Genomic DNA, 25,934 nt, shown 5'->3' with positions numbered 1-25,934 from the left:
TATCTTGAAGGTTACTGCTTGGTCCTGTTCTAGTCTTGTCTGATTCCTGGTTTATCAAGATGTGTGGAGTTCCCCACATGTACTAACCACCAGCAGCTCCACCATGACTATTCCACCATGATGCACTGTATCCTCGAAACAGTCCTTATTCCTTTAAGTCACTTCTGTCAGGTGTCTGCCACAACACTGAGAAAGCTGACTAATACATTCAACTTCTCTTCTAGATAGCCCACTCTGTTGATTTCAGGGGTTCCGGTTCATGGTCAGATGCAGAAGCATGTACATATCACCAAAATGCAAACCAATCAAACCAAGGCTTAGAGAAAGCGTGTGTATGTTGGACTTACCCTATAAGTTACTCTTAGCTATGATTAAATTCTTTCTGTCTAACAAGTTTCCGGACCATTCCCATAATGGACAGGGATTCTGTAAGCCGTATACTTATTTGCCAGAATTAAGAAGAATGCAATGCCCCATGGAGATAATGTTTACCCAGGTAGGCATTTTCAGAATTTTCCACTAATTTCCATATTAGCCAAGATCTAGTATGTATGGTAAATATATGATTCCAGGCTACTCAGGGAACCTCAATGATGTAGAAGGCTAAATCAGGGAGATGGTATTTATCCCATTTGGCAATGCAGCCTTCACAGGGGACCTGAGGGAGGCGGACAGATTTATTCAAGTTCTCTCCTGTGCCAGGCCTTGGCTCCGTGCTCCTAATGCATTTAATATTCACAACAGGTATTATCACCATTTTATAGGCAAAGAAGCTCAATTTTTCTTAGGGTCTGTTCTACTAATATATTTTTTTGCCTTAAATTTTTTTTTTATGAAGAATCTGTCACTGTAAAAATACTACCCTGGAGACAAATTTTCTAAGAGCAATAAATACCAGAAACGCAGCCAAATAACTTCAGCACCCTGTTGAGATTGGAACAGGACAATATTGACTTATTTTCACTTAAATTTGTGACTTGGAAAAAAACCCCAACAGGGCTGAATTTCTTCTTCTTCACTCTCTGAGGCCTGTGGCAGCAAATTCTTTACATAGCCATGAACTTTGCTGCGAACAATAGTTGCCTAAATGTACTTGAGAAAAATGGGTTGTTTGATTCTACAGCTGTATACTTATTTGCCAGAATTCAGAAGAGGGCAATGCTCCTTGGAGATAATGTTTACCCAGGTTGGGCATTTGAATATTAAGCATGGCTGGTCATGGATCAGGCTTGCAGGCTGACCATCTGGTCAACCATTTCTTTGTGTTCAGTTGCCCTCATGTCCCTTGCTACTCCAGGCTGGCATTCAAATGCCGTATCCCAAATACTTTTTGAAAGAACACATTTGAATGCAATTACTAAACCTGTTTTAGAAGTCCAGAAGCCCTGTCCATTATAGTAATTGATGGTCCAGAAACTTGTTAGACAGAAAGAATTTAATCATAACTAAAAGTAATTTATAGGGTAAGTCCAACATACACATGCTTTCTCTAAGCCTTAGTTTGATTGGTTTTCATTTTGGGGATGTGTATTTGATGTTTGAAGCAATTTTGCTCAGTACTTCTTTCATTTGAGGCTGAGAGTTCTTATACCTGTATGTAGAAAGTGGGGGAGAGGCAAGAGAAATTTGGTGCTGGTGGTGACTGCTGAACCTTCAAGACTATTAATATACACTGCTTAACATTGAGCACGTTTGATTAAAATTTCTCCTTTGTGTTGGAAGCAATGAGACCCCAGATCCTGAATTTCTTGTAATGCCCTGATCTGAGTGCCTACAGCTGCTCTGAGCACAAGACCTTCAGGAGTTCCTGATGGCAGGAGAGTGGTTTCTGGTGGGTTTGGCTGGGGCGTGGCTATCTCTATATAATCTGCCCCTGAACACAATAAAGGGGGCATTCTTGGGGAATTCAAGGATGACCCGTGTCGCTGTCTCTCTGTCTGTCTGTGTCTGTGTATTTTAACCTCCTGCCCCTTGCCCGAAGCTCAGTAACTGGGTAAAAGTGCACCGAATGCAGACACGGGGGTGCGGTGCACTGCACCTTTGGAATGGTACTGGTCAATTTCTGAAGAGAGAAACTCTCTCAGCTACCTCTTCCTTCTTAAAGATTATTTCTTCTCAGGCAGCTGTTAGTGGTCAGTTCACTCCTACCTTTATAAACAATATTCTGGCATCTTCTCTCTGAAAACTCTGTGGTTCTTCTTCAGCTCTTCCTGGTCTTAGGAGCCTTACAGCATAGACACAGAGGTTGCAAATTTTGGGGAGTTAATGCACCAGACAGTAGCCCTTGATGGACTGCTGTGTGGCATACTCTATGCAAGCTCTGCTTCTGCAGTGAGATCAAGTCCTCGTTGACCATCGGAGGAATGTGCTCAACTCGTCTGTACTCCTTTTGATGACTCCTCTTCAAATCAAGACAGTGCCTTCATCTCTGTTTCTCTCAGACCTGTTTTTGACTACCAACCTTCAGGAGTTACCTATATTGTGCCAGTTGAACGAGGAGACTTTGGGTGGTGGTTCCATCTGTAGAAGGGGCAAGCCAAGGGCTGAGGAGAACTGAGCTCCCTGGGATACTGTCCAAAGAGACAAGGGAATGGCTAACTGGGTCAGCAATCATCAGGGGATGGATCAAGAAGTGCAGGGTTTTGATAATTGGGAGCCACAGTTTAAGCTCACAGTTAGGAAATTCTTCTCTTTCCACCCTACTTGCTAAAGCACTTCACTCTCTCTGCCTGTCCACCCACTTGTTATGAGCCGGTGACCATTAATGTCTAGTTCTCCTTCCACTCAAAGTCCGAAGAGATACTGTCATGGTATCTCCTCAGTGACTTTCCAACGACTGATAGTCATTGCCCCCAGGTGTTCTTAGGGATCTCTCATATTGTCTGACCTGAGTCTGAGCTGTTTATTCTGCATGATCCTCTTCTCCAAAGGAGTCTTTTCCCTTTTCAACATGATTTCCTGGGGTCAAAGCCAGCTTTGCTCTTCTGCGCTGTCTGCTGCCCGCCACGTTCACTCCTCACTCAGACTCGTTCTTGGATGAGGCTTCTCCCTGCTGCCTGCTTCCTACGCACACTTCCTCCCATTTTAGCATCCCAACAGTTTTGTGATGCCTTCCGCTCTTCCTCCTCACTCATATTTCCTGTATTTGGCAACTGGAGGTGTCTGTGCAGATGATGAATCTGGCCAGTTTCCATCCCACAAGCCTTTGATGGGCACCCATTGTCTACCAAGACAAACTTGAGTGTTTTGGTTTGGCACTCAGACTTTCACGTCACTTGTCACGTAACTTGCTGCCTTTTCCACCCCACGCGTACCTTATCACTTCTCATGTGCACTTTAGAAGTATATCCCGAGCAATGTGGATGCTAAATATGTTACTAGTGTTTCTGCAAAGCATTGCTGAAAAACATTCATCTTCAATTGATAGCTATTGACTTTCAAAAATTGTCATGCATGTATACCATGAATTTCTGTCATAGCCATTCCCCCACTCCTTCCCTCCAGTTCTTTCTAATCCCCAACGTGTCTCCCTCTTTACATCGTGTCTATTTTTCATAATTCAGTAACTCCAGTTGGGGAGGCCCATAGGTACATGTGTGTCATCCACTGGGGCACAAGCAACCTGCCAACTCTCCCTCCCAAAGAAAAGCGACTTCCTCCTTTAGCAGTCACCACCTGCTATTATCCTTAGCAGTGGTAGAAAATCAAGAGTGTCTCTCCTCTCCGTGCTGGAGTTTTTGGCTCCATTGATTTTGTGGGGGTCTTAGATGGATCACAGCAGCTACTGGGAGTAACTGTGTGTGATAGACATACGATGTCTAGAGGTCAGCCTTTCACGGCACTCCTCCCCATCCTTTTCTGCAACGCTTTCTGAGCCCTGGGGTGGGGGTTGATATAGATGTCCCATGTTTAGCTGAATGCTTACAGTGGCTTATTCTCAGCGTGTTTGGGATCTGTTCATTAACCCTCTGCAATTAACTGATGGAGGATTCCCATTGGCTAATAAAGAAACTGCCTGGCCCATTTGATTGGCCAGCCCTTAGGTGGGTGGAGTATACAGAACAGGAAGAAGGAAGTGAGGTAGATGGCTCAGTCAGATGCCACACCTCTCCTAAGTTAGACAGACTGCCATGCCTCTTCTCAGGGAGAGAGATGCGATGAAGCCAGCAGCCCGGTCAGACATGCTGAATCTTTCCCGGTAAGACACCGCTTGTGGTGTTAAACAGATTATTAGATATGGGTTAGTCAAGATGTGAGTAAGAGGCTGAAAATAATGGGCCAGGCAGTATTTAATAGAATACAGTTTGTGTGTTGTTATTTCAGGGTATAAGCTAGCCGGTGGCCGGGACCTGGGCAGGATGAAAAGCAGGCCAGCCCACAGCCCCTCACTACAGAATGGCGCCCACGTGGATAACTGAATCCACAGAAAGTTTGAGGTAGCTTGAGAAAGAATAGAGTAAAGCATGTTTTCTTGATAGCAGTAATTTCTCGGATCTGAGCAAGCGCTCTCATCTAAGAGAGGCTTCCTGACTCAGCTTTAGCTGCAAAACCCTGCAGCTCTTTTAAGAGGTCCTCCTACGAAACACTTAAATGGCGTTGATAAAAGCTGACTGCATGTTTGTTTGTTTTCAGCCATAGCAGGAAAAAAGTTGTGCTGTTTTAAAATGCTGGCGTTCTGGTCTGTACTGCCAGGACAAACTCTGACTCTTTCAAGCAGGCGGTCCTGACTGTTGTTTGACACTGTTGCAGCTTGCTTGCTGGCAGGGACCTTGAAATGCCATAGAGTTGTGGCGATAAGCATGGCTTCTGCGGGTACCTCTGCCATGAGGCTAGAAAGCTAAGGCATGGGCTGGATCCAGCCGCCAAAGTTACGGCTTTAGTTCTACCGATTTTGGTGGGTAAATTAAAGACTCGTGTGGTCAAAAAAAAAAGAGATATACAGTAAAGAGAGATTCAAAGACAAAGAAAACCTCTAAATGGTTTACAGTGAGTTAAAAATACATGCAGGCTAAAAGTTAAAGTTTTTACAGTTAAAAAAAGAGAAAGAAAGAAAGAAAAAGGAAGTAGTTTGTTGTGGTGGTATACACCTTTAATCCCAACACTTGGGAGGCAGAGGTAGATTGACCTCTGTGACTTCAAGGTGTGGCAGGACACACCTTTAATCCAAATGCCTGGGAGGCAGAGAAGGAAAGATTTCTGTGAGTTCCAGGTGTTGTAGCACACACCTTTAATCCCAGCACTGGGGAGGCAGAGACAGACAGATTTCTGAGAGTTCAAGGACAGCCTGGTCTACAGAGTTATTCCAGGACAAAGATATACAGAGAACCTGTCTCAAAAAATAAAAGTAAAAATAAACGAAATAGAGGTTAAAATAAAGCCGCACAAAGATGGAAAATACACAGAGAATCTTGATACTGTATGCTATTATGCTCTGCAATGAGAAGCTTTTCTAATCAAGGTTGAGAACAGCACAAGCCTGTAAATATAAACATAAGTGGTTAGAAGAGAGTTGACAATGTGACAATTTAGCAACGTGAATAGGGCTTCTGGCTTCCCTGCCCATATTTTGACTATGTTCATGGTACCAGACCTGAGCTGAGATGCCCACATACACAAGCTTTTACAGTAAGAAATTAGGAGATTCCATTTGTTCTGCCCATCTCTCCTTATTAAAAGTGTGCACTCGCATAGTCTAGACTCCGAGAAGTTCCCAAATGAGGAAGTTAATTTGTTATTTAACTCTGTGCTCTGAAGCTTACTCGACTGTGGCTCCTCTTTCTCCCTGTTACAGAGCAGTAACTAGTCTTAATCTTAGGAAGAACTGATTAGAGTGCCTGTCACAATGCAAAAGGATGTCAAATTTTGGGGCTAGAATTTTTTTTTTCTTTATGGACACTTTCTTAAGCTCTTCTCATCTTCAGTAAGTTTCATCCAGGCTTTACCTCAAATCCTGCACCCTTCAGTTATTGCTCACCTGCTGCGCTAACCCCATGGTTTCTTCACCACCGGTCAGAGTCCCGGTCTCTCCATGGGAGGCCTGTTTCTTCCCCATCTTGTAGCATAAATACATGCATATTCAACGTCACAATCTTTGATGATGACGACCTTCTTAAATAAATTATACTTACCATCTAGTGTAAAAACATCAAATGAGCGATGCCTGCAGATAGCTCTCACCACGGTGGAAAGGAGGAACAATGTGGAACCAATGACTGGCAAACACCAGGGGTGTATTTGTCCGGTCAGGTCTGCTTTGCTCTCCCTGGGGCTCTTACCAGGTGGAAACCTCAGCAACCTGCAACACTCCCTGTGCCTGTTTCCTTACAGAGCCGTTCTGAGAATTAAATCCACAAGTCTATGGAAGGAGTTTAAGCATGGCACCTGGAATCTAATAGATCTCGAAACCACAGGTCTAACAAAGATGGCAGCAATGATGACTGAAGGGTGATAATGAATAACATGTACTTAACGGTCCCCAGATGCCAGGCTCGGAGTAAGTGAATTACAAGTATAATTTAATTTTGTCCTCCAGATAGTAGGATGAGGTATGTGTTGTTACTCTCATTTTACACACGATGAAACCTGAGCTCCCTCTATACCCTCTGGTCCACTTAACTGCCACAGCACACTGTCAATCAAGGCAGCAAAAAAATATATTTATTAGTTGTTACTTTTGTTTTCAAAGATTGCAAGTGATACTTGATTGAACAGGAAAGGGTTCTGGACACCAGGGGACTGCTGGAGCAGACACTGTTGCTGATGCTACAGTGCTGGCCATTTTTCCTAGCTGTGACATAGGGGCTGAATTAGCCTGCTCACTCCAGTTTGTTTTTGCAACCTGAGCTTGGGAGTGTGGATAAAATGGGATAGCCTACGTAACACTCTTAGTATCTACTGTCCTTGCATCTCCTGTCACCATCTCCTCCTGGGCAGCGGCATGCCAGAGGATGCACAGCCTCACAAGGAAAACTGCCACCTTGTGGTTATGCAAATTAGGAGCATCCCATAGAAGCTGTTAGTTAATCTTGTCACTAGGGGGAGGGAAAGAATAAATCCAATTCTGAAGTTGAACCTAAATGTCCTATTAAAATAACCTCTCGTTAAGTCCTAGGATTGATAACAAAAGATTCCTGGGAAAATGGACCCCTAAGAATCCAGGAGCAGGTGCAATCACAGATTGACTAGTGTGGATTCAAAGCCCAGGATATTGAGTCCTCTCCTACTGACCGCGAAACCCACTGAAACTATGCCCCTGGCATGGCTCCTATCTGCCTGTCTTCACTGTGCCCTGTTCAGCACCTAGTCTCTTTAATCTCTGCAGCACCCACAGGTATCCTCATTGCGCTTGTTACTGCCAGCCATTGATCCCAGAGTGTACCTTCGGGAAACTGCGAGTCTTCAGTCTAGGTCGGAATCCTAAAATGTTGATTTTATTATTGGGATAGATAAACTTGCCAGAAAGAGTGAGGACAGCCAGGCAAAACGTAAAGTTTCCTTCCTTCGTGCCTTTTATCTGGATCGACACTAGGAGATGGCACCCTATGTTTTCCTTTTTCAGGTAATCTGATACAGAAAACTCCTCACAGGAGAGCCCAATGGTTTGTGTTCCTGTTAATTCTGGCTGCAATCAAGCTGACAACCAAGATTAGCCACCACAAGTGGGAAAGCTTTGTTTTGACTCTTGCTTGGGATGCTTCAATCTATGATTGATTAACTCTGTTGCTTTCAGGCCAATGGTTGTATCAAGAGCTACTCATCTCACGGCATCTGGGAAGTAAAGAGTCAACGGAAGGGTCCAGCATCCCCATATTCCATCAAGGGCATGACCCCCACTGACAACTTCCTCCCATTAAACGCTATCTCTTAAAGGTTCCATCACTTCCCAATAGTGCTCCAGGCCAGTACCAAGCCTTTGGGGAACTCTTACGCAAATCCTGGCAAACCATGCTGTAAGAGTCACATCAGAAGCCAGGCCTATATTTGTCAGTGTCTAAACAAGTAACTTAAAGCTGGGATCTGATGGGCCATGAGCTCAGATGGAGATGCACCAGCACCAGCAACATTTATTATAGACCGGGAAGACAAAGGACTGGCCAGCTAATCAGCAGAGAGGGATCTCAGCAGGAGGGCCTCTTGGCTGTGTGGTCTTTGGAACCAAGGAAACTGCAGTAAGAGCCTTCTATAGGTGATGTTTGCAGGCTCAAGGCCAGCAGTTACACAGACATCCTGTTTGAGTAAGCATCCAGTTCTCAGCCATGGGGGAGGCCCTGCTACTCCCTTGACCTGGAGACCTCTTGGACCTGGCTTTGCTCAAGGGCATACTCTCTGCAGGTGTTTGCTCCTGCAACACCTAGCTCATTTTGATATCACACAAAGTATCTCATTTCTCTCTCGATTCATCATTATCATGGTTATTGAATCTATACAGTTGTGACTAATCTATCAGTTAACTACCGAACTTATTTCTTCCTTTTCCAGCTAGACATGATTCCATAGCCCCTTTTTTGTATATGGGTTAGATACGGTCACGGGGCAAAATCCTAACAAAGTGTGAGATGGTGTGTGATCCTTGCTGCTTTGGGGTCTGATACTTATGCACTGCCTATTCCTCCACACTCTTCCATTTCTGCAGCATCCATGGGTGCCCTGCTTTGAGGATGTGTCTTGGCTTCCCAGTTATAAGGAGGGCCTTGGTGCCCCTCCTGGCACTGTCATCCTGAGTAAGCCTTATGTCTTTGTACATAACTGACATGTTTTATTTCTGCCTTTTATTGTGCCTTTGCTTATTATATTTTAGTGGATCCCACATGTTGTTTAATCACATGTGTAGAGTCAGTCATACTTAAAGTTCTAAGTCACATTTTGGGGGGTGCAGGTGGTGGATGCATGCAGGAGAACCCATGGCGTCTATGGTTCATAGGAATCTCTGAACGGCAGGGAAGCCCAAGTGTTTTCACAACGGTTGTGGGAGAAAGAGGAGTACGAGGAGGGGGCTAAGACGGGTGAGAAGCTATCTGGGAAGCAGAGGGTGTGAATGCACACATGTGCACTGTGTGAATATCTTTGTGTATGTGTGCTACAGAGTGTGGCCACAGAGAGAGTACATGTTACTGTCTCCTCTGAGCCCTGAGGACAGGGACAGGCAGTAAGTGGAAAAGGCACCCAAGAGCCAGCAAGCTTCATTCTCGTGGCTTGTAGAACGGAGACAGGGAAGCCTGGAAGGGAAGAGACCAGTGCAAGACATGTGAGCGAAATCCCTTACCTGGAAGGACATGGTAAAGCTGGGATGTGAACTGTGTGCTCCTCTGCAGAAGACAACTAGACCAGGAGAAGCTGAATGCACTGGGTCAGACAATAGAGATCGACCAGCGTGAGGTCCAGGTAGGTCAGACAAGCAAAGCCCCCCTAAATCTTTTCTTTTCTTTCATGAGAAAAGCCCGCATGCCGCTACTCCTGATGCTCATCGTGAGCCATGGCTATTCTGCTTAGCATGCGGGCTAGGGGTACAAGAATCAATTTGTTGACAATGGTGACTAAAGAAATTTCAGGTATCATTTCAGTGAAATCTATACCCTGGCAAAAATCACAAACAGATTGCTTTAGTTCCCAAATGATAGTCCACATGGTACAGAAAAGGAGAATTCAAATCGAATATCCTCTCGTTCCATGACGAGAAGACCGGCGACATGCCCGTTTATGAAAAACAGATACGGTGAAATCAAACACCCGTGTGTCCAGCCTTTCTCTCCCTCAGTTAGAGTTCTGGAATTTTTTTTCCAGAGCTAGCTGATCTATAAAATGCAGTTAATGAACATAATTTTCAAATACTGGTTTTCTTTCTTCTAAACTGCCGTTCTGTTTGCCGTTAGCTCTAAGATCTCAGTACATCTCCTTCCAGCTGCAAATGAGATGCGGGTTTGCAGTGTAGTCCAAGCTTCCTTCCTTGTCTGTTTCCTACCTCAACCTACATTTGCTGAGGGAGAGAGAGGAGGGTACGTGCATGGTTCATACTTATACAATATTTTGATAGAAACTATAGTTCAGAATCGAGGAGATTGTATTTATTTTTTTTGTATCATTTTATCACCTGTAGGTCTAGTCTAAACATTGCTGGCATCTCAGAACAGGTGCAGAGACGCCTATGCATTACATAGTGGAAAACAAGTATGAATAATAGTAAAAAAAATGTTGAAGCCAGGCATATAGACGTGCTTTATTTAAATGCTCTTCCCTGTCGAAAATGCCAATGACTTTAAAAATTATTCATTTTAATATCTCGTGTGCGTGTGTGTGTTTAGACATTTGTGCATGTACCTTCAGAAGCCGAAAGAGGTCATTGGATCCCACGGAACCGGAGGTACAGGCAATTGTGCATTGTCCAGCATGGTATAGAGGAACTGAACTCAGGGTCTTTGCAAGAGCAGCAAGTATTCTTAACTACTGAGTCATTTCTCCTGACTGCTAGTAACTTTTTTGGATCAAATCATTTGGAGTCACTTTGAAATGCAGATGGAGTTTTTGCCTTATGGTGGCCTCACTGATGACTTTATGATGTTTTGAAAGCCACATGATTTCAGCATGAGCTCTCTCAATGCTCACATTTGGGCAGAAGTGTCCGCCTCTGCTTCATTGCCGGGCAACAATATCCATCCACAGTTCCCAGCCAGCCTTTTGACCATGTAATTGTCATGCATAAGCAAAACATTGTGTCAGAGGATGTTTTCCAACATTAAGTATTCTAAGCCGGTCTAAGGCAGTCTGGGCAAAGGTAAAGAGTTTGATAAATTAGGGGTGTTAAATGCATTGCTGATTTATGATATTTTCTACTTACCATGGGCACAACCTCAGTATTTGATGAGGTAATATGTACAACATTCTGGACTTATCCCAGTGACTAATTCATCATTCCTGGATTCTCAGAGCTACTCATAGTATCTCTGGGTTCCCTCCCTCTCTCTACCTTCCATGGACCTGGCTCAAATTCTCACCTCTCATCCTGTATTTAGACTCTCTCCTCCCTACTTCATGTACCCATGGGCACTGCCTGCTGGAGCAGCCAGCACTGTGGTTTCTTGCTGTCTATAAGCAGTATGCAACTTTTAGGTATCTGGCTAGATCTCTCCAGATACCTTTAACCTCTTAATTTGATTTAATCATTATTTCCTGAGGGACTTTAATGTTCTGATGCCTCAGGCCTTTAATTGTCCAATTCCTGAGTCTGGAAAAGTCCTTTCTTCCCTGTCCAAGCCCTCACATGTGCCAATAGCTGTTTACGGCTTTACCCAGTCTTCCCTGGGCTCATGAGTGGAGGAGGCCACTCATGCCCCCCCCCACTTCTCCTGTGCATTGCTTTTCAGTGTGTCCTATATAGCTTCCTGCTGCTGTGTGCCCCAGCTAGGTGATAATTGGGCTCTCAGTTCCATTCCTGAAGATGGAGAATGCACCTGAGATGAAGAAGGTCTTTTTATGTTTTTCACTTCATCTCTGGTTCTCTCCTTGTAGGTATGTCCACCTGTTAGTAAGGGGAAGGATGTAAAGTGAACTCCAGCTCCAGAGGGGACCAAGACCACCAAAGCTCCAGGGCCTCAGGATTTTCAACATAAGTTTGGGTTTATGTGTCCCTAAGTCTCTTCTTTGTGTTGTCGTTGCTGCTGCCGAGGAATTCTGACGGTGGATTTCTGCCATTTGAGGGGTGGCCCCACAGATGTCTAATTAGGCTTGTACACCTCTCCCTTTTTTTGGAATTGCCATGCCTGCCTAATATGAGGAAGGCCTGGAGTCTTGGGTTACTTTGCACCATGCCTGAGCAGACCTCCCCTGTCTAGAGCTGAGCATGTCTTGGCTTTCTTATAGTTACAGGCAAATTGTTTTGTGACTCTAATAAAAATCATACAAAGAATGAGACAATTTTTAGTTTGCCATAAAGACATCAGTTGGTTTAAACTATATTTTAAAAATTGTCTCTTTGAATTGTTTTTTACTTAACATTTTTAGGTATTTTTTTTATTCCGTGTGTGTGTGTGTGTGTGTGTGTGTGTGTGTGTGTGTGTACCATGGCATGTGAGTGGAGATGTTGGAGTCAATTCTCTTCTACCATGTGGTCCTGGGAATCACAAACAGGTCATCAGGCTTGTTAGCAGTTTCTTTACTCAATGAAATGGTGCTCCACTTTAAAAATACTGACTTTTTTTTTCCCAAAATTCAATTTATTTATTTATTTTTTTAAGAATCATTAGGCTTATCCACCAGTTGATGCAGTTTTTGTAAAAACAACAGCAACAAAACAACATGAATAAAAAACCCAACAACCTGACTTCTCACTGGAAATATTTAACAAGTATAAAAGTAGGTGATACCGGGCGGTGGTGGCGCACGCCTTTAATCCCAGCACTCGGGAGGCAGAGGCAGGCGGATCTCTGTGAGTTCGAGGCCAGCCTGGTCTACAAGAGCTAGTTCCAGGACAGGCTCTAAAAAAGCTGCAGAGAAACCCTGTCTCGAAAAACCAAAAAAAAAAAACCAAAAAAAAAAAAAAAAAAAAAGAATAAAAGTAGGTGATGAAGCTTCCTCCCTATTATTTCCCTCACCTGTTATTGAAAATACTTTCTTTTCTCCCGCAATGCATTCTGATCATACTTTCTCTTTTCTCTCTTCTCTCTGCTCCCCCCATCTCCTCCCTTCCTTCCCTCTCATTTGGATCTACTCCCCCTTTTCGTCTTTCATTATAAAATAAACAGGTTTCTAAGGGATAATAATAAATTAAAATAAAACAATAAGATAAAAGAAAAACTAGCACATCAGAATAGGACAAAACAAATAAACAGAAGCAAAGACTCCAAGAAAAGGCAAAAGAAACATAGAGATGAGGAGATTCACTTATTTTCATACTAAGGAATCAAATCAAAATACTAAACTGGAAGCCATAATATTTATGCAAAGGACCCATAGAGTAAAAAGAGAGAGATAAAAAATAAAAATGAAAAATCAGGTATAATTTTTTTAAAAAAAAGGTCCTAACAGGACATTATGAGACAAGGAACCTCCAAAAATGCTGTTGGAAGCTCCATATTCTTACAAGTCAGCTTTGGGTAGTCCTTTGTGGATCATGCTAAAGTCAGCCTCAGACGGCTTTCATTTTATGCCACGTCTTGACACATTCCTCTAATGGATGAGAAAGTGTAATAACCACAGGGTCATTTGTTACTTAAATACATTAATAGATTGTTCTTTTTTTCTGATGGTGCATGCTAGACAAATGTTCTATCACTGAGCTACATCCTCAGTCCCATAAATTTGTTAGGTGGTACGTTCTAGAATGATGACACCCTCACAGCCAGTGAACCTGTAGAAATAGAAGTCTTACCCATGCAAGCCTCTCAGTTCCCAGTTGATCAGTTGATTAATCAAGTACCTGAGGATTGGGGTCATTGGCTTTGTGGTTATAATGGACACCTGAGGAAGGTGGCCTCCTCTCATGTTGAGTTCTTATTCTTAGATAACTTTGAGCAGATAATTTTATTTTTAATAGGTGAGTTTTAAAGGCCAGGACTCTTCAATTCTTGGATATTCTCCTAACACAAAATAGCTGCTAAGTGAACCAACATGACGTCAGCTTGACAAGGGTCCTTAAATATTAAATTACTACATAAATGCCATTTCCAGTCTTTTGAACGTAGCCAGGTTGTTGCATCTCTGAGTCCAATGCTCTTATTAGATAGGTGAGGTTTATAGCAGTACTTCTTTCTTAGAGTGCTTGTGGTTTAAACAAAATAGAAAAATACAAAGCATTGTTGGCACTTAGTATATGGTCAATAAATATTATCTATATTCAATTTTTTTCTGTGGAGTTTTAATTTTCTCCTCCCCCTGATAAGTCCTTGCACAGCTGCTGGGGATTGGACCTGTATGAATGAAGAAAACACATGCATACATAGAAAAGCTGGAACTGAGTGGAGGAACTGCAGTACCCTGAAAGCTCAGCACGTCTAATATGGAGTTGAACAGAGAGGTAGGGTTATTTAATGACGAAGCACAAAACATTTGACCTGTTGTATATAGATAAATAAGGAGGCAGGGTTTATAGTATACAATTGGATCAAGGAGACAGGTTTAGCTAATCTAGGTAAGAGGAGTCTCTAGGAGAGCAGTCTGGAGAAAAAACTATGGTGGGCATTTTGGGCCCATATTATCATCATGTACACCAGACTCACAAGGAAGGCCTTGCCATCCCTCTAAACCTCAATCTCCTAGGAGTGGGTGGACGGATGGGCAGGGGAGGCTTTGCCATTGTCTCATGAGTCTGAGGCTAGGCTCATGTCAAATGGATCCACATATATTCAGGACCTCACTCAGTCAGGACTTCCTCTGTTCTCTAACAGAGCTCCCACTGAAATGTGATCTCTTGTCAAACTCCCTCAAGCCCCAAAGATGATATTCTCAAGTCTTCTCTTTCTACTGCCCAAACCATGATTTGACTTTTGTGTTGTGGTTCAGTGATGAACAAAGCTAGTTTTCACAAAATTACCTTCAAGCAAAAGTCTTTTACCAGGGCACTGTACTCCCTCCCAAAGACACGGCACATCAAGGTGCCTGTCCCTGTGACCCACATTCCAAAACTCTACCTGTGTTCCTGTTCTGCTAAGCAAGCATTCCTGGCACGTGGGAGAGAATAGCTTTTCAGAAACCTTGCTCAAGGCCACAGCACAGTGGAAGGGGCAGGAGACCTCAGGCCCATTTTCAGGATTCTGACTGTGACTGTTTAGGTTTACATTCAGACCTTGGGATAGTTTATCCAGAAGCTGTTAAGATGATTTAGTTGTCACACTGGGTTGTAAAAATACAACATAAGCCTGGCATTTTTATTTCCCATAAATCCTTGTAGGGGAAGTGGAATTGAAGGACCACATGTCTGGATGTCCAAGATTTTCCATCAAGTCCAGGCGATAACCAAGGACACTCTTCCCCCATCCATTTAATTATGAATTGCTTGAATTGTCAGTGGCCCACCAGTTAATTATTGACATGAAGATATGGGTGCAAATATATCTTTAAATCCTGGCAATGATTTTGTGATCTTATGCTTATAGTCACTGTTAACAAATGTGAGGGAGGTTATGGAGCTGAGGACCCAACAGGAGCCACTATGCAGAGACCAAGCAGATTCACAGAGTAATCCTGAGCTCAGCCAGAGTTTTGAAGACAGATATCAGGTGCAATAACCCCACACGATAAATATTACAACACATTAGTAAAGCAGCCCAATGATTATCGATCATCTTTCCATCCATCATGTGGCGGCAGGTCAACAAGAGTGTCTTGGCGTCAGGCTACCCATTGTCTCAGGTTTCCTTCATCTGCCTCTCATCCAGGAAGAAGGGATGACCCAGGGCATCGTCTTCTCATGGTTATTGCAGATGTGTGAGAAGGTTGAGCAGAAACATATGTTGCCTCTGAGGACTTGGGCTCTGAGTTGGTGCGCTGTCACTTCTGCCCACGTCTCACTGGCCAGCACGTTTCACAGAGAGGAGCCCAACACCAGTTGGGTGAGGAAGTCAGATTCATTCACAGTAATCCAAGGCAAATGTTGAAAGGGAGCAAGAGCAAATGGAAAACATTCTCCCTCCACACAGGAGGGAGAGGTTACAGCTTGCCTTCTTAACATCTGGGCTGGCTTCACACATCCCAGCTCAGCGACCCATGACTAAGCTTACTCATTAGAAGCTCCCATTCAAATGGCCTTAAGTTTCTTTCTTTTTTTTTTTAAAGGAAAAACTCACTTTATTTTTTATTCAATTTAAAAAGTTAAAATCTGATGACATCATTTTCTTCCCCCCATCCTCCCCTCAGTTTCTCCCACATCCCTTTAGTCTGCTCCCTCTCAAATTCATGACTCTTTTTCTTTAACCATTATTGTTTCAAATGTACATATGTGCAGAAACACAACCTGTTCGGTGTACTTAGTGTTGCTTGTATGTGTATGATTTCAGGGTTGACTACTTCATATTGGGTAACCAATTAGGGGCTCATCTTTGGGGAAGATGAATTCTCCCTCTCCCAGAATCCCTTAGTAGCCTATAGCTCTTGATGTAAGGATAGGCTCCATGAGGTTTTCCTCTTTCATGTCAGTTTGTTCATTGGTGTTGCCATTTTTTTTGTGTATTGTTTAAGCAGCCTTATTGTTGGGGTATCCTGGGGGTAGCTTCCCTGCCATTTCTAGGAGACACAATCTTGAAGCAGACGTAAATTCCTCAGGAAATCGATTGTTCTATATACCTCTTCATGTCCCAGCTAGCCAAGTATCTTTTCTGCATATTTTGTTGGCTTCATATGGTACATTAAGAATTTTCCAGAAAGAGAATTTAGACTTTGCAATGTACCTGAACATTGGAGCCTGACAATGAAAGGGAGTTATTGTTGGACAGTCTAGAGCAGTGGTTCTCAACCTTCCTACTGCTGCGACCCTTTAATACAGTTCTTCATGTTGTGGACACCCCAGCCAAAAAATTATTTTAGTTGCTACTTCATAACTGTAATTTTGCTACTGTTAATATCTGATATGCAGGATAGCTGAGATGCGATCCCTGTGAAAGGGTCGTCCAACCCACAAAGCGGTTGAGACCCACATGTTGGGAACTACTGGTTTAGAGCTTCAGGGCAGCCATGATTTGCATTTGAATAGCTCATGAGAATCAAAACTTGAGCTTTGTCTTTTATGGTGTGCAAGGAACACCAAGCAAGAGCACAAATGTCAGGGACTAGAAGATGGTTTGTGCTTGTGTGTGCATGTGTGTGTGTGTGTGTGTGTGTGTGTGTGTTGGTGTGCACGCACACATATAGACCAGAGAACAATGTTAAGTGTCTTTCTTCAGGCACTGTTGTTTACCTTCTTTGTTTAATTAATTAATTTTTGAGACGTCTCTGCTTGGCCTGGATCTTACAGATAAGGCTTGACTGGCTGGGTCTTGAGCACCAATCTCCACATATCCTCCTCCCTAGGACTGGAATAAAGACTCTCTGTGCTTGCTTTTGGTCTGGAACTTACTTCTAAAGTGGGGGGGAGGGGAGAAGGAGAGAGGGAAAGAGAAATTCTTCCTCTTTTTTTGGTCTCTTTGGAAGCAACATTTGAATATATTGTAATAGTTTGGGTGTAGATATTAATGATATTGGGTCTTGATTATAAATGGATTGCCTTTTTAATCCATTGAACTATAAATTATTTAGCAATTTCATCCTGTGATACTTTGATAAAGGAAGAGGTTGTACTTAGTCACCAACTTTCTGTTGCCAGCCATCAACCAACTGTTACCGTGACTGCAGCTGGGGTCACAATTCATGAGCCCAAGACTTAAGAGTGGGGTAGCAGAATTATCATTATGAGGTCCAGTTAGTCCCACTGGGTGAGAATAAGACCATACCACAATTTTTGAGCCAAAGTTGAAGCAAGTTTTATTAAACACTGGCCAGGATTACGGACACGGGACAGGCCCATACCGGGGATTCGTAGAGTATGGTGCTGAATCACATTAGTTAGGGGCTTACAAAGATAAAAACCCACAAGGCTATACACTTCCCACCCTCATCCAATTAGGGGCAAGCGTATGTATATCCTGATTTACTTCTTGCCTGTGGACCTCTGGCCGACACGCAATCAAGCACACATCCTGCACAGTTGGTGCAACCAAGCTTGTTTACAGAAGCAAAAACACATGATTTGCTGTCTTACAGGAACAGCCCCCACCTTTTCACAATGTTATCTGCTCTTGGGTAAGTGGAGCTTACAGGTTAGAGGCATTTTTGTTTTATAGATCTCTTAAGCACCATAGTTTAAATTTAGAGCATAACCTTAGCCGCCACAGTGTGTTTATCAGCGTTCTGGCACTGTGACCAAATACTGAAGAAAATGTAATCAGGGCAAAGGTTTATGGCTCGTGGTTTCAGAGTCACTGTTAATTTGGGCTTGGGGAGCAGAGTACACCATGGCCGGAGCACGTGGTGAATAAAGTTGTTCCTATTGCCACAGTCAGAAAACAAGGGGGGAAAAGATGAAGCGCTCTATCTTGCTGCTTTCTTTAACAGCCTAACCCCCAATCACTTTACCTCCTCCCACGAGGCCCCATCTCCTGTAGGTCTACCACCTGTTCATAGAGCCAGAGCCTGAAGATCAAGCCTTTAACAAGAACACTTCAAATCCAAACATCAGCATCATTGTATTGGTTGCTTTTCTTGTCTGCAGAAATGTCTCAGCTGGTAAAGATACTTCGCCAAGCCTGGTTCCCAGCTCACATTGTGATATGAGAGAACCAATTCTCTCAAAAAATGTTGTTTCTTCCTTTTTTTTCTTTTAATAAAGGGGAAAATGTATTTTACACTCAGTTGGAAGCCACAGTCTTCTATAGCAGGGAAAGTGCAATGGCAGGAGTGTGTGAGGCAGCTGGTTCCATGGCATCTGTGGTCCGGAAGCAAGAGGCAGATGCTGCTACTCAGCTCGCGTTCTCTTTATATGCACTTGTGTACCCTAAGCCGTGAAATGGTGCCACCCATACTAAGGGCAAGGCTTTCCATGTTAGTTAACCCAATCTAAAGAGTCCCTCAAGACATTTTTGGAGGTTTATGTCCTTGGTAATTCTAGATCCTGTCCCAGCCATAGATCATCCATAAGGCTGTCATGGTGGCAAGCCACTTTTTCAGCTTCTCAGAAATGATGCCAGTAAACATAAGCATATGTTTTGAATGCTTACTCAACCAGGCATTGGAAACAGAAAAGCACAGTTTCTGTCCTTGTGAGGTGCGGGTCTATTCACAGTTCCTGAATCATTTCTTTATGTCTCTTTATTTCTTTATGTCTTTCAGAGAAAGGGTCTCTGAAGGCATTTTTTTTTTAAAAGAATGCTATCTTTGATGAGTTTTTCCAAAATAACTTTTATATAGGCTATGGCTAAAGCCTACGCTTGTCTCCTCAAGGTTCATCATGTGAGTTTGGTCCCCATTGTGGTATTATTAAGTAGAGTAATACTTTTTTTTGAGACAGAGTTTCTCTATGTAGCTTTGGAGCCTGTTCTGGCACTCGCTCTATAGACCAGGCTAGCCTCAAACTCACAGAGATCCACCTACCTCTGCCTCCCAAGAACTGGGAGTAAAGGTGTGTGCCACCATTGTCTGGCTATTGGATTAATACTTAAGAACCAGGACTAGTTCAGAGATCTGTCAGTTTGGGGGCGATGTCCTCAGAAGAGAATATGGGCCTCTAAAACCACACAACCTACCTTGGGCATTTCATTTAAGCTGTTCCAAGGTGGCTAAAATGGTGGCATCCTGTTTTATAGATGAGAAGACATGTTAGCAACTTACTCAGAAGCTCACAGCCAGCTGACAAATGAGTCGGATTCCAACTCAGACCAAAGGAACAAGTCGTATTCTTTCCCATTTCACAATTTAAGGAGCCTGAAGGGGCTACCTTAGGGGAAGGTGGTGTCTCCAAAAAATTTGTCCTTCTTAACGGTGTCCTAACTTACCTAACACCTTTCAAATTTCATGTGTTCGTTGATGAAACCGTGTCTTAGAGGAATTCTAATTCTCTGAAGCAGTTGACAAGGCACTGGACGACTGTAGATATTAAGACCAGCAAGAGCAACAGTTTATTAGTGAAAATGGAAAAAAGGTGGCCATGGCAACGGAGGGCACACAGCGCATTGCAAAGCCCAGCAGAGCGCGTCTCATTGTGGCCTGCTGCTTTGGGTTTGGAAGGCCTCTGGCTGACCCTTGCTGTTCCTTCTCTTCTGAAACAGTGGCTATCCATGGACGGACACTCGAATGAGAACATTAGTGGCAGGATCCTATTAGGGGACAGGCAAGTATCCAGTGAGACAGTCACTGATTATAAGACCCACACTTGGTCGTCCTCCCCCCCTTGATCCCCCCTGTTTAAGGGTGTCATTGCCCTTGTCTGAAGTTCCAACTTCCATTTAACAGCAGGCCTCAGCTCCCAACTTTCCCTTGGACTCTTTGAAGTCACTAGCACACCACGCACAGGAGGAAACCATTAGCTAGGGGAGCTCCCAACCTATATGGACAACCGTAAATTAGAAGGCCAGGGACGCCTGTCCAGCTGCTGCAAACCCACTCAAGATGACTGTTGCCGGTGCCTCCCCTTGATGACAGGTCACTAAAGAATTCTCTGCAGGCAGTTCATTTCTCTTGGCATCAACATTACTATTTGGACTTCAGAAATAACTCTGGCAGCGTACAAGACTGCCAGGCATGGAGTCTCAGTGAAATATTCTAGGTTGTTGGTGCTCTATTGGCGGGGGATGGGCAGGTGTATTCTAGCCCTTCTGTTCATTTCTTTGTGCTTTCTTCTTTCTTTTCATTCTCTCTCTCTCTCTCTCTCTCTCTCTCTCTCTCTCTCTCTCTCTCTCTCTCTCTCTCTCTCTCTCCCTTTCTCTCTTTCTGCTTTTGTGTGTATTTATGGTATAATGTCCATGTGTGCACATGTGTATTTATGGGTGTGTGAGCCTGTGTGCATGTGTCTGACTGACAGTCAGAGGTGAACTTAGGGTGTCTTCCGCTATTGCTCTCTCTTTCCCCCTTAAGACAGGACCTTTCCCTAACTGGATGCTTGCTGTTCAGGCTGGATCTCCAGTGAGCTCTTGGGATCTGCCTGACTCTATTCACCAGTGCTGGGGTCACTGGCATCTGTGACCATGCCTGGTTTCTATGTGGGTGCTGGGCATTCAACCACAGGTTTCCATGCTTGTACAGCAAATGTGTTTACCCACTGAGTCATCTCTTCAACTCCATATATTTTTGTTGAATCAGGAATCTTATAAAGTCAGAATGGCAAGAGGTCCCTGAAAAGCCCCATGGGGTTCTCCAAAAATCCGTGGAGAGCAGCCAGAGAGACTGGAGGGAATCCATGGAGAGCAGCCTGAGAGTCCGGAAGGGATCTGTGGAGAGCAGCCTTAGCGTCTGGAGGGGATCTGTGGAGAGCAGCCCGAGAGTCTGGAGGGATTCGTGGAGAGCAGCCTTAGAGTCTGGAGGGATCCGTGGAGAGTAGCCCGAGAGCCTGGAGGGTGCTGTGAGAGCTGAAGGAAATCGTTGTTCGCCTTTGGGACACTCACTTCTCTTAGCCAGAGACATGCCCCATGAGACATCCATATTCAAGAAACTATTATTGATTACCTACTGCATGCCAGGTGCTGTTCTTCACACTGACAACACAGCAGCAAACAAAACACAATGCACACTTGTATGAAGCTTGTATCAATGCAGAGGACACAGACCATAAAGCACAAGTAAGTACAAATGTGCCCCAATTAAAGATGGGGCAACATCACAATAAACCCATCATACACTAAAAGCATTTTAAGTTGTAAATTGATTGATTACACCAAGTCTACCAAACACTCCTTTAGTGACAGAGCACACTGTAGAATCAGCGGTTCCCTCTGGTCAGACGGAAGTCACTCTTGGGACTGGCTGGAGGCTTGGCTTACTACTTTTACTCAGAGTCAAAGTAGAACTTCCAATGGCTATTGCTAGCCTGGGAAGAGACAACAGGAAGATTTTGTGTATAGCGTATGTATACTGACTGTGTATCATTTCCCTTCATGTGAGAGTTGAAAAGTCATAGACAAACCCAGCCATTCAGGTTAAGGACTGCATATTTGTTAGAAGGGGGCATGGGTCCTCAAGAAAAGGGAAAGAGCGGTGAGTGCAGGGGCAGGGCCGGGCTGGGCCGGGAAGATCATAGGCAGGAGAGGCAGGAGCTCGCTGTGTGCTGACTAGACTCCCTAAGGATTTTGCAATTCTCCCAAGGGTGTAAATTCCACAAGCAGGGTCTTGAGGCAGATAGAGTGCTCTTATTAAAAAAGAGGGGGAAAAAGAGAGAAAAAAGGAAAAACTTTAAAAATGTATTTTTTAAATTTAAAAACACTGTGCTTATATTTATGGGGACTTACGGCAATGTTTAATTTGTATTTAAATTGAGGAACCATTAAATCAAGCTAACTATCACAGTTATTACCTTGCTTGCTTAGCATCATTTTTTTTGTGGTGAAAATGTTTAAAAGTGACTAGGCTAGCAATTTCTTCATAGGGCACAAGTTTTCAAAGACCCCTCTGGCTTTTCTCTGCTGCACAAAGGCTGGGCTGGGACCCTTGCTGGGGGCTGTCTGCAGCTGTCTGGCCATAAGATGGTGGTACTTAGTGGGGGTGATTCGACTAGGAGATAGTGAGAAATCATTGCGGTCTGGAAAGAAACAGGCGTTTGCTGACAGAATGAATGTTAGTATGGAGAAAAAGGCCCCAGGAGGTCTCCAAGCCTTTTTAACCGAGGAATATGTCCGACTGCACAACCTTTGGTTGCTGGGGGAGGCTGAAGTAAAGCAGGTATTAAGAGGTGCTGACAAGGACTTCATTCTGCAGAGACATAGGCAGACTCTGTTAGACTGCCAAGTGGAGACAGGAAGTAAGGAGATGGGGAGCAGGAATTCAGAGAGTTCCGGGTGGGGGGTTGGGATCAAATACAGATATGGCTGGTGCTGGTGCTCAGACCTTGGAGCTGATGTGATTGGACTCAGGTGAGCGAACGCTGGTACGAGAGAGACACCAGGGAGAGAGTGCCAATGGCACTTCCTTCTGAGGTAAAGGAAAAGACGAATCAGAAAAAGAGGCGGTGCAAGCCCACTTGCGCATCTTTTGGATGCAATGCCAGGGATGTGGGATTTATTTCGGCTCACAGTTTTAGAGGGTTCAGCACCTGCTTTGCTGCATGCATTGGGCAGAGTGTCATAGCTGTAGGAAAGTGTGGTGGAAGCTGCTTATCTCTTAGTTGGCAGAGAACAGAGAGATTGAGGGGCCAGGGATAACATAACAGTAAGGGTCCACCCTCACTGACTCATTTCTGAAAGTTCCCACAACCTCCTTAAAATGTTCTGGCAACTGAACTGGGGATCGATGTGTAAGCTGGGGGGACCTTTCAAATCCAAACCATAACAGAAGGAGAGCAGGTGAGAGGACTGGGAGGAAAGGAGAGGAGAGGAGGGGAAGGAGGGGACGATGGGAGAGAGGGAGGGGATGTTGAGAGGAGATGGGACCAGAAGAGGAAAGGAGGAACCAGAGCCACAGGTTTCAGGGAGACCGGTAGAGGGCAGTGTTCTGGAAACCAAGGGAAAGAAGAGAGAGGCTTATGGTGTACAGTGGGGCTGCCGCTGGGTTGTAAAATATACAAGAGCTTGGTCACCAGAACGGTTCAAATAGTAGCTATGTAAGACATAATTCTGACACAGTGAGAGGCAGGCTAGGGAAGAATTAGAGCAAGCCAGACCTCTTCCTAGGGACCTTGACTCAGCCAAAAGTCATTTTCAGAGAGAGTCTCAGCTAAAACCTGCCAGGAAGAACTGACCCATAGATTCTCTGATGGACAAGATTGGCGAGTTTGAAGCCAGCCTGGTCTACCAGAGCTAGTTCCAGGATAGACTCCAAAGCTACAGAGAAACCCTGTCTTGAAAAACCAACCAACCAACCAAACAAACACCCACCCCCCCAAATAGAGACACCTGTAAAGGAAGAGGAAGATGTCTCCTCTGAGGACCATGGAAAGAGAGACCTGGATCTGAGGAGGTGGCCTGGCCTGGGTGCAGACAAGGATTCACATATTGATGCTCCTTAGCCATGTGGCTCCAACTTCCATTAAATAATTCTTCTCTGAGGACCTACAGTGAAACTTTGGAGTGGTTATGATTTACATAGCACTATGAGGATACTTGCAGGAACAGTGAAGAACAGTGGTTAGAAGCACACACTCAGACCTACACACAGACACACTCAAGACACCACACAGAGACACACATATACACAGATGCACACATACAGAATTCGTACACACACACACAGTTCAGGTCCCAGCCCTGCCGTATTTAAGCTGTGCAACACATGGAGGATATTTAACCCATTTGAACTTTGGCTTCTTTGCCTGAAAAATTGTGGTACTGCTAACACTCATCTTCTGAGTTCTGAACATGAACTGTGTTCATAAAGATGGGTCTGGATAGGATGATCTAATGTAGCATTTTCATATTTATTATTTATTTGTTTATGCTTTGTAGTGATGAGAAAGCAATGTGCATGAGTGGAGACTGCTCTACTAATTCTAAATGTGAATTCCAGTATTGTTTCCTGGCTGTCGATGCAGCCCCGATTCTCTCTCCGTGGCTGCAATGTACAATGAGTCATGGTGCCCCATCAGGCCACCATCTCCAGGTACACAACTTCACATGGGGTGTGCCTGACTGAAGTTTTGGGTACGAGCATTCTGTAAGTTATACGTGATATTCAACACCTTATTTTAAAATTGGATGATATCAACATACTTAGCATGCTTAAGGCATGTGAGGCCAAGAAATGATGGTCTCTGGGCTGGCAATTGTTTTAGTTCACTTCTATTGCTGGGGCAAAACACCATGACCAAGAGCAATTTGGGGAGGAAAGGGTTCATTTGGTTTGCAGGTTCAGCCCATCATTAGGAACACCAAGTCAGGAACTCAAGGCAGGAGCTTGGAGGCAGGAACCGAAGCAGAGACCATGAAGGAATGCTACTTACTGGCTTTCTCTTCATGGTTTGATCAACCTACCTTCTTCTACTTCCAGGACCACCTACCCAGGGCTGGGACCTTCCACATCTATCATTAATCAAGAATATACCCCAGAGGTGTCCCTACAGGCCAATTTGGTCGTGTCATTTTCTCAATTGCATGTTTGGCAGGAGGGGGACTGAAATCCCTAGCATCGTGTAAACCAGTGAAGTGAGGATACTGGCAGGGTCAGAGTGCCCATAAAAGTAAACAAACCAGATATATGCAGAGAATGCCAGCGCCTGAGATACGGTAAACAAGGTACCTAGTGTGTGTGTGTGTGTGTGTGTGTGTGTGTGTGTGTACACACGCATGCACGTGTGCTTGTGTTTGATGATCCTCTCTTCTGGATTCTTGGACATACGCAGTACACTCTCTCCTGGTGCCTAGAACGCTGACTGTTCCTCCCATCTGTCTGTAACGTTATACCCACTGACCCGTGTCTTCCCATCCCCTTCTCCCCTTCCCTCACTCGTCTCTAACAGCCACGGTTTTACATTTTGTCTGAAGTCAAGCATAGTTTTATTTAACATAAATTTTTGGAGGTGGGGGTGTACCTCAGTGGTAGAGCAGCTGACCTACCGTGTCAAGGTCCTAGATTAGTCTAGGAAGAAAAAAAAAAAGGAAGAAAACAAGCAAGAAAAAAAGAAAAAAAAAACCTGTGCTGGTTCTTCCCAGCCTCTCCCACTCAGGATCATCACTCTAGAATCAGTCCTTTGTGCTCCCGGTGAACCTGGTTTCTTGCTTGGCTGATCCTTCAGCTGACCACCTGTGACTATTATGGTGTTCTTCTCTTCGTGGGAATGGGGCACAGGGGTGGGAAAGCCTACTGATTGATGGCCACATCATTTAACCCTTCCTAAATGATTGTTAGCATTGCAAAGAACAAGCTTTCAATATTGCACTTGTAATGAAATTTGTAGTTGCTTCTTTTCCCCATCCTCCCCATTTCTCTTTCCTCCTTGTGCCCTCTCATTCCCAGGAGCCTTCTTTATGTTTCCATGCCAGTGGAACCTCCTGCTAGTGCCTTCTTTTCCCCTTTCTCAATATCTCTTATTCCCCTCTATCTGGTTTCATGCCCCTATTTTCTTATAAATGTTATTAATTTGGATCCACATATGAGAGAGGGCAAGCATGCTTCATATTTTTGAGTCTGGCTCACCTCACTTATATAATACTTTCCAGATCCATCCAGTTCTCTGGAAATTTCATAGTTCCTTACAGATAAGTAAAAATCTCTTATGTAGATGACACACTCCATTTTCCATTCATTTGTTGACGGACATCTTGGCTGACTCCGTGTCCTTG

Source organism: Arvicola amphibius, chromosome 5 (assembly GCF_903992535.2).
Source record: "Arvicola amphibius chromosome 5, mArvAmp1.2, whole genome shotgun sequence".
Lineage (NCBI taxonomy): Eukaryota > Metazoa > Chordata > Mammalia > Rodentia > Cricetidae > Arvicola > Arvicola amphibius.
Note: the sequence above shows the minus strand (reverse complement) of the source record.